This window comes from Myotis brandtii, unplaced genomic scaffold (assembly GCF_000412655.1).
Source record: "Myotis brandtii unplaced genomic scaffold, ASM41265v1 scaffold23, whole genome shotgun sequence".
Classification (NCBI taxonomy): domain Eukaryota; kingdom Metazoa; phylum Chordata; class Mammalia; order Chiroptera; family Vespertilionidae; genus Myotis; species Myotis brandtii.
The window spans coordinates 2,098,972-2,106,722 of NW_005358649.1; positions in this window are offsets into that span (position 1 = coordinate 2,098,972).

Below are 7,751 nucleotides of genomic sequence, written 5' to 3' on the forward strand. Positions count from 1 at the left end.
TATTATTACGCGCAGGCCCAGAGGAAAATGTCTCTCAAATTCTGGGTGAAATCACACACGAAGTTTCCCGTATTTATACTATTCCACCTTCTTTGTCTCCCAAACATGGGATTTTTCCAGTTCCCTTTGCAAGTTCTTAAAGGGCCCTATGTGCTGGGGCTTTGAGACCTCAACCAAAGGCTTGGCCTGGCGCCAGCACTGATAACTTCGTCTGGGGAAGGTTTAATGGCCTCTCTGAAATGGGAGTAGTCTTATTTTCCTTATTATTTAAGCCAGCAAGCATTTACAGAAGCCAGAAATAGCAGGGTTAAAATTTCAAACAACAGTTTTTATATAAGATGGATGCTTCAGAACAACTTTATAGACGCCTGTCTCGCTCCTCCCTAGCACCTGAAGCTACTACATTTGTGGCAAATTGTAATTTCCCCACAATGGCTGCAAAAATAACTTCCTACCCTACATGCTCTTCTTACAATATGATTCTTACTCTTCTTCTAGGTGGGGTGTATGCTTCCTCCCCTTGAATTCGTAATTGTGGTGGCAGTAATGTCATGTGACTCCTGGAGCTAGGTCATCGAAGGGGATAGAGCTTCTGCTTGGGTCTCTTGGGTCCCTTGCTCTTGGAAACCATGCTGTGAGGCAGGCCAAAGTGACCTACTGGGAGAGACCACATGGAGAGGCCAGGTAGAGTGTTCCAATGACAACCCCAGTGAGGCCCCAGCCAACAGCCATTTCTGGACATGTGAGTGAAGACACCTCCAGATGATTCCAGCCTCTACCACCCCTTGAGTCATCCAGACTTTGATAGGCCATCCCCACTGTGGCCTATGCAAATTCCTAATCCTCAAATTCTTGAACATAATGATTGTTTTATCCCACTAAGTTTTAGAAGCATCTATAATGTGGCAATAGTTACCAGATCAGCTGTTCATCCATTAAAATAAAAACCATATTGAGTTCCTAATATGTCTTAGATGGGCACTTTTTATCCCTACCAGCACCACTGATCTAAAAGGCTCTCTTCCTGGTCCTCAGAGGACTTGCAGCTGCCTCTTCCATTGCTATAAGTCTATTTGGGTTTAGTCCTCAGAAAGTCTTTCTCTGGGACCAGTTCTGTCTTATTATGTGTTGTTTGTCTGCAGCACAATAGCTATGTGGTTGCTAAGGCTGACCTACCCTCCAGTGACGCTAGGATTCTTCACCTATTATTCTAAGTTAATGTCTAAGCCAAAGCTTCATGGTTGCCACTGGGTCCAGATGGGGAAACTCTGTTCCCAGGAGTTTATTTGTCCAGCATGCTGCTTCCACATGCTCACTGCTTTTTTTTGGCTACATTGAGGGATAGTTACAACTACATTATAGGATTATTTTGAGGGGTCAATAGGACACATATGTCCCCTATAACATTGCCCAGCACACTGTAGGTACTCAACACATAATAATTTTTTGACCCTCTCATCTCTAGTTCAAAAGGTCTTAAGTTCCCAAAGGATCTTCCAGAATATTCTTGTTTCTAATCAGAGTAATATTCTAAGTTCAAAGTCCATTTTCAAAGCCAAAATGACTATCATGCTCTGTCACTAGTGTTGGATCTGGATAATTTTTTAACCTGGTGTGGGGGGAGGGATCTTCAGACATATTTTGAGGATCACACAAGTTTACCCACATTATTAAATATTGTATTCTCAGCACTATGATGCTCTTATAAATCAAATTATTTTGCAGTGTTAATGCAGAATTCAGAGAAATTTTTATACAGTTGATTTTTATTTCTTCAGATGCCACTTCTCCTATAGGGGACCAGAAGTCCATAGACATGTTCTCAGGGTCCTGAAGGAATCATTGTTATTATTTATTGTTGTCATTGATGTTGTTTATTATTGTTGTTATAAAATGGACTTGACTCTTTAAATATAATTTTAAAGCAATGGTTTCAATTCTGTGGTCACTAACCTTGAGAGGGGCCATGTCAGGGAAGTTCTTGAATGTATATAGGTCCATCAAATTTTTAGACTAAGTAATATTGCATACAGCTTTTCTTTTATCCCACAAGTGTATATAGATAGCATTATAGTTATCAATTTATTTTAAAGTGCTACTGAATTCATTCATATAGATTTAGCAACATTTATTTTTTTCAACCAATGGCTATTGAAAGTGTAATAACTATAATATAGGAACACAGTAAATATTTTCTATATAAAAAGGGTGCTTCTGCTCCCAAAAGTTCAAGTGTCATTTCTACCCTTCTCCTCCTTCTGGTGTTAAAGATGATGGATTCAGTCAGTCACCTTAGGGAACCAGGGAGATTTCAGAATTACAGCTTTTAATAGAAAGATTGCTTAACCATACATAATACTCACAATTTTCACCCAGGGAAAGCAAGAGTTATTTCATAACAGGCCACATCATATTGCAACAATCCAACTTGTGCGGCAGGGGGGAAGGGTGTTTCAAAAAGGGCAATGGCTATGTTTTTGTACAGATCTCTAATTTAACAATGTAATGTGATGGTGAAATGACTGGGGCACATTAATCAGTCTGTGACTACCACCACAACCCTGAATTGAGTAAGATATTCTTCATAGGAAAATATTCATTTCCCCGAAAAAAGTATTACTATTAGAATAAGCCTGAGTTTCAGATAGTTTTTATCTTCCCACACTTACATGACAAAGAATAATGTAGCTAATCTTTTTCTATGATATTTCTGGCTTATTTCTTAAACAGAAGGATTCCTGTTTCAAGAAAAATCTATAAATGTCCACTCTTCATGGGGGTGGGGGCATGGGGAGGGGTGGGTGATGGGAATCGCTTAAAAGTTATTGGTTCACTGCCATTATAATGAAAACCATGTGTCCAGGGAAATTTACAGCCATAAATCTCTCAGTGCACATAACTTCTAATTAAAACCTTATAACAATCTTTTCCAAATAATGAACACAATTTTGAGATCTAGTTTAATTTCATTATTTCAGAAATGGTCGTGAGAAATGTGTGTCTGGGAATGAGTTGCTACAGTACTGTGACTGGGATACCAGAGAAAAAGCCATAGCCACTATCTCTCCAAAAATGTGGGAGGAGAAAGGTTCTTGGCTTTTAAAAAATAGCACTTACTGTACAGAATTAATATCTAGTCAGGCTTAGGTTTCCTATTCGGTTAGATAACTAGTCTCTCCAGGAAGTGAATGTGTACACTCTAGACGGAATTCATATTAAGTTGAATAAAAATTATCTGAGCTACGCCTGAAACGCAGTGCAGAGTATATGGTGTTTTCTTGGTCCCAGGGACAGAATGTGTGTTGATGAAACCATGATTCCGTTCTTGGATCTTGCCATCTCATGCAGCCCAGTTTGCCTCTTGGCAACTCCTTCACCAATTCAAAGAGTGTTCACAAACTCCCGGGAGGACAAGCGTTTTCCCAGAGGAAGACATTGCAGTGAAGGGCACTCAAAACCGGGTCAGTGATCCCAGCGTAAGCCAACTCTCAAAATCATTCCATGAACAATGAAGCTTTCCTTTCCGTTAGAATCAGAAAGAAAGAACAATAATTTGGCCCTTAAAGTACGATATTAACTGCCTTCTTTATTGGAGATCGTTTCTTGTCTCCGTTGGATGACATGGATAATAATAAAAAACATCTTTAATCTATTAATTTAAATGGAGCACTTACTCTACCCTGAAGATGCCTCTTTGAGCTCTTTTTCTTTCTACTGAAAGTCGTCAACAGATATAAGTCACTATTCAAATACAGTAAACCTAATGGGTGTATTAACATTAAGTTAATTCAACTATGAATATGCCCTAATAATAGTTGATAGATATTATAAATGGTACTTTTATGGAGGCAAAATACCATTTAAGCATAGGTAATACAGGTGATAAACTATGAGCACCGGCCCAACTAGAAAACATATGCACGGCCTCTGTGCCAACTCAAATAGAGTTTTATTGAATGCACCTGAGTGTAAGCCTCCTTTTAGTATTCCCTTTTAATAGCTTAATACGAACCAGTTATAGCCCAGCTAGCTAGTGCCTATGTGTTAAAAATTCAGAAGGCTGCATCAGACAAGCTTATCAGTTTATGGAAACTCATCAGAGGCAGGCTAACGTGGATTTAATGTTTTTTCAAAAACCCCATTTTTAAATTAACCTGGCCCTTTGTTGTAAATTATTTGCACAATCTGCTTAGAACATCTAAAGCCCGGCCTATCAAAGGTTTCCCAAGACCCTTAATTCAGGCCTGGCCTTTATGTTAAAGAGCTCGAGCTGCTGTTTGCATCAAGGGCTCTGGGATTACGACTGAAGCAGGCTACCTAAGAGTGATCATTCTCCGCGAACATCTGCAGCCATTGAGATGGCGACCGGCTCAGAGGGCCGGCAAGCAGGCCATTATGGCCTGGCCTCTGTGTCCTCCCAGCTGCAAGCCCACACGAGGGCCAGGTGCAGAAGCCTCGCTCAAGAGGAGACTATAGGGTAATGGTCACAGCGATTACGAACTGATAATTATCCCCTCCCTATTTCCACATTTCAACCCACTGGTTGCTTCACTAATTATTTTCTCTTTACTGCTGAAAATGGTATCCTATGGCTGGAGGCTGATTACATTTTTCTTTCTGGCAAGGCTTTTATTTCAAAATTATGTAGCATGTAATTTGTTAGATTGTACCCATTAGCCACAAACCTGAAGAAATCGCCCTATTGACTGTTTCACAGTGGAAAGGTTGAGGGCTAATGCAAAATATTATACTCTCCATTTTTTAAAACTATAACTCCATATGTGGCCCACTTGATTTTTTTCTTAGTCTGTTTCTATTGGTTGAGCAAGTGCTCAATTTATCTTTGTCGATCTGTCCTTGTTTTCAGACACAGACTTAAGAAGCTGTAGTTTCTTTCTGCGTACCAACTATAAAGCACGCCACTGTGCCTTCATTCACCAACGTGGCACAAATTTTATCCGATACAATAAAATAAGCATTTTTATAGTCGTGTGCTCTATGGCCAAACACTAATTAAAAACAGGACGGAGCTTTTATTTCCCCCATTAGCGATATGGGGGCCAAAGTGTCTTTAGTAGAACAATGGTTTTCATTGCTATGCAACAAAGTTTTTAAAGGCTGAACATGAGAGTTTCAAGTGAATATCCTGCAAATACAGGGAGCTGCTCCCTGATGTTAAACTAGGTAACTGCCATGATTGATGCTGAAAAAGAAAGGCATTGGGAATGAGATGTTTAAAAACTAAATCATTGAAACAGTTGTAAAGTGAGCACAATGCTCTCACACAAGTGAATATAAATCTTTTCATCCAGCCTCACAAACCTCACCAACTGGCCAAGTTTTCATCAGTACAGGAAAACCCCAAATCCGACAGACAGCTGCAACCAACGCCAGTGACAGCGTAAACAGAGACTGAACATTTGTGGTCATTTTGAAGCTATGAGGGGGGAACACTGTTCCCATCTTTTTGTTCTTCCTCTCACTGGGGAAGGAAGGAAGGGAAGGGAAGGGAAGGGAAGGGAAGGGAAGGGAAGGGAAGAAACAAGCTAGTGGGAATACTAAAGTCAAACATATTTTCTAGATCTAAGATAACTCTGCTACTTCATGAATATTACCTATATTATGTGGAAATTGGTTAGCTTACAAAATTATATTTATTACTTAAATTTTAAAATCCGTCTTATTAGGTAGCATAAAGTTACTAATTGAATTTATTTTCTTCTTTCCCTTTTTTTTAATAAATAGAAGCTCATGCTGTTGAACTTTATAGAATCCAACACTTCTTTTTTACATAACTTTTTTCTAGAATATGAGAAGCAAACCAAGACTGTAATAGAGAAGAATCAATATTTTTAAATGAACCCTACTGTATCAAATGAATTCAGAAAGCACTTTTTAAGATAAATAAATGGATTTGATCTCAGACATTTCTCATAGCAATGTTTTTTCTGATATATCTTCTCGGGCAAGGGAAACAAAAGATAAAATAAACAAGCGGAAATACATCAAAATAAAAAGGTTTTGCACAGCAAAGAAAACCATTAACAAAAATGAAAAAGCAACCCACTGAATGGGAGAACATATTTGCTGATACATCTGATAAGGGATTAATATCCAAAATTTATAAAGAACTAATAAAACTCAACACCAAAAAAAGCAAGCAATCCAATTAAGAAGTGGGTGAAAGACCAGAATAGATACTTCTCCAAAGAGGACATACAAATGGTCAATAGATATATGAAAGGATGCCCATCATCACTAATCATCAAAGAAATGCAAATTAAAACCGCAATGAGATATGACCTCATACCTGTCAGAATGGCCAGCATCAACAACAACAACAAAATCAACAAACCACAAGTCTTGGCAAGGATGTGAAAAAAGGGGACCTGTTGGTGGGAATGCAGATTGGTGGAGCCACTGTGGACAGCAGTATGGAGTTTCCTCAAAAAATTAAAAATGGAACTGCCTTATTACCCAGCAATTTCACTTCTGGGAATATTTCCAAAGAAATTGCAACACTAATTCATATGCACCCCTATGTGCATCACAGCATTAATTACAATAGCCAAGATTTGGAAGCAGCCCAAGTGCCTGTCAGCAGATGAGTGGATAAAAAAGCAAGGGTACATTTACACGAAGGAATACTACATGGCTGTAGAAATTAAGGAAATCTTACCTTTTGTGACAGCAAAGAGTATTATGCTAAATGAAATAAGCCAGTCAGAGAAAGACAGGTACCGTTTGATTTTACGTATACGTGGAATCTAATGAACAAAATAAACTAACAAAGTGGAGACAGACTCATGGATGCAGAGGATGGAGTGACAGCTGTCAGAGGGGAGGGGGCTGGGAGCTGGGTAAGAAGGGTGAAGGGATTTTTTTCTTGCATTGCTGGTTTGGTGGTAATAAACTCTCTTAGCCCTTAAAAAAAAAAAAAGAAGGGTGAAGGGATTAAGCAAATTAAAAAAAGAAAGACTCTTGGATACAGACAACAGTATGGTTATCGCCAGAGGGAAGAGGGGGTGGGGAAGGTAGGACAAGGTAAAGTGGAGATAAATGGTGATGAAAGGAGACTTCAGTTGGGGTGGTAAATACACAATATATTTACGGAAGATGTATTGTAGAATTGTATACCTGAAACCTGTATAATTTGATTAACCAATGTCACCCCAATAGATTCAATAATAAATGAATGAATAAATAAATAAATAAATAGAAGAAAAAGGGGAGAGATACAAACTTCATTGACTATTACTTTTGCTATATGAAATATTATCTAGAACTCTCCGTTGGGATTGTGTATTCCCTATGACATTATGTCAAAATCTCATTCTTTTTCTCTTGCAGTGTGGAAATGTTTCTGTATGTTATAAGTTGGTCTCCCTATTTTGTTAAGGAAACAAATAAAACGAACACATTTTGTGGCCCACTTGAACATGAACACCAAATAGCAAACATTAGGGACAGATCCAGGACTCGTGACCCTTCGGAGTTAACCATCCCCAGCCCTACACTTTCCCCAGGCTCTGTCTCAGCTAAGACAAGCTTGTGAGTTCTCTATAGGACACCGGAGTTGGAGAGATGCCACTGGCACTTACATGTAACCTGTAAAAATACTTATTATTGAATTTAATTCATATATTGTAATTGTCTAATTCATATACTATCTATAATAATAAAAGTGTAATATGCTAATTAGACTGGACAGCCGAATGAGCTTCTGGACGTCCTTCCGGATAACCTTCTGG